The sequence below is a fragment of the Penaeus chinensis genome, chromosome 41, assembly GCF_019202785.1.
Source record: "Penaeus chinensis breed Huanghai No. 1 chromosome 41, ASM1920278v2, whole genome shotgun sequence".
NCBI lineage: Eukaryota > Metazoa > Arthropoda > Malacostraca > Decapoda > Penaeidae > Penaeus > Penaeus chinensis.
In genome coordinates this window covers 24987696-24990076 of record NC_061859.1, presented here as the reverse complement: position 1 = coordinate 24990076, position 2381 = coordinate 24987696, and the positions used below count along the sequence as shown (strand labels likewise).

General features: G+C 41.3%; 1 protein-coding gene across 1 annotated transcript in view; it reads right to left on the bottom strand.

Moving 5' to 3' along the window:
• LOC125047417 overlaps window positions 1–428 on the bottom strand; it is a 12067-nt gene extending 11639 nt beyond the window's left edge. The window contains exon 1 of the mRNA XM_047645603.1: window positions 375–428. The gene's annotated coding sequence lies outside the window, so the exon portion shown is untranslated. The remainder of the gene's footprint in view (window positions 1–374) is intronic.
• Window positions 429–2381: the final 1953 nt, after the last annotated feature.

Genomic DNA, 2381 nt, shown 5'->3' with positions numbered 1-2381 from the left:
CAAATGTGCTAACTGTGGAGGTCCCCATCAGTCAGGATCTGCCGAGTGCAGCATCCTGAAGAAGGAGACTGAAACATTGGCATATATGAGAAAGCATGAAGTTAGTTATACTGAAGCTAAGAGGAAAGTGGAAAGTTTGACACACAAACCCGATACTTCCTATGCTGCAGCAGTAACTAACAACACCCCTAGTGCAAGTGATGTCAGTCAGCAGCTTGCAGCTAAAGATAAAAGAAATTGCTAAATTGAAACAAACGGTTAAGGAATTGAATATTAAAGTTTATCAGCTGACTAAATTGGTCGATCAAATGGCTGGATCAACCCAGCATAAACATCATAAGGAGGATGATACCGAATCACAGTCCTGAGCGTACCTTCCCGTCCGGGCTACTTCTGTGAGGACTTCGCGATCGGTTTCTCGAGAGAGAAGCAGGTCGCAGTCTGTCAGTCGTCTCCCTCGCCAGGAGGTGCAGGACATGGAGGCTTCTGTCTCCAAACCATCCCGTGAGAGGTCCCCGGGAAGCGAGGGAGAGGAGGCGCCCCCCTTCCATAAAAAGAAAATAAAAACTGGAAAAGGCACTTCCAAACCCCATAAAACGTAATTCTTACGTCAACCATTATACAATGGAACTGTCGAAGTATTACATCTAAAGTAAATGACCTTAAATTATTAGCCTCGTCCTATGCTCCCGATATTATAGTTCTCCAAGAAACTCATTTGTCAAACCCCTCTCTGACGAGGTCGTATCGCTCAGGAACTACGATTTATGTCGGAAGGATCGTGAGGGTAGGGGTGGAGGCGGAGTCGCCATGTACATTCACCAAAGCTTCCCTTTTACAGAAGTGACTATTGATTTTACTTTGGAATTTGTTGCATGCAAAGTAAAAATTAATGGCACGTATCTGGCTATATGTTCAGTTAATTGTCCGCCTGATAAAGTGATAATCTATGATGAGCTCTTTGCTCTTCAGGAACGTCTGCCACAAAATAAAGTAATTTTAGGTGATTTTAATGCTCATCATACGTTATGGTAGAGGATGGTAGAGGTGAGCAAGTAGTTAAGCTGATTAACGAGTCTGATTTAGTCCTTCTGAATGATGGTAGTCCCACGCGGGTGGACGATGATACCGGGAATTTGAGCTTTATAGATATATCACTGGTCTCTTCATCAATAGCAGCCAAGTGCCTGTGCCACACCATTGACGACTTGTTGGGAAGCGATCATCTTCCTATTTTGATTAAATATTCATGCGACACAGTGAGAACGCCTTCAGCGCCTAAATTTAATGTAAAAAGAGCAGACTGGGTCGCCTTCACAAGGAGCATCAAGCTCGAACTTGTTGGAGAAACCATTGATGATAAAGTAAACAATATTCAGAATTCGATTATAGAGGCAGCTTTGCTATCCATTCCTAAAACTTCAACAGATAGCGTTAAGCATAGAGTTCCATGGAGGACACCAGATTGCCGCAGGGCGCTGTGCCGATGCAATAAGGCCTACAGGATTTTCAAAAATAACATCACAAATGAGAACTTTTGCAACTACAAATAAGCAAGAGCTAGGGCTCGTAGAGTAAATAAACAAGCAAAAAGAGACTCCTGGCGGGGCTTTGTCTCTACAATCAACAGCAATACAAAAATATCAGAGGTTTGGTCCACTGTTAATAAAATCAATAAGAAAAAAATATGATTTCAGTATTTTTAGATATAAAAAAAGCCTACGACATGACATGGCGATATGGCCTACTCAGAAAACTTTATGCTTTTGGATTACGTGGAAACTTGCCTTGTTTTATTCAAAATTTCATTTCTGACAGAACTTTTTCTGTCAAATTATTTTCTGACAATGTCACTTTTTCGGACATTTTTGTCCAGGCAAACGGGGTCCCACAAGGAAGTGTCTTGCCACCAACTTTATTTCTATGTATGATCAATGACATCTTACCAGCTCCTCCTCGGAATCTTAAATACTCACTGTACGCTAATGATTGTGCATTATGGCATTCCAGCAATAATGCAGAATTCTCAGCAAATCGCATCCAATTGGCACTGGATATGATTCATAACTTGGGCCTCCAGTGGGGTTTTAAGTTTTCCACTAGAAAGAGTATTGGGGTAGCCGAACATCAGGCTAACTCTAGACAACCACCCAATACCTATTCAAAATTCTGCTAGATTTCTTGGGCTACTTTTTGATAGTAGACTCAGTTGGAAAGACCACATTGGTCAATTAAAGAATAAATGTCAAAGAGCACTTGATTTATTAAAGTGCATTTCTGGTAATAAATGGGGAGCTGATAGACAGTCTTTGCTAATGGTATATAAAGCCCTGATTAAGTCTAAAGTAGATTATGGGTCAATCGTGTATGGTTCAGCATCG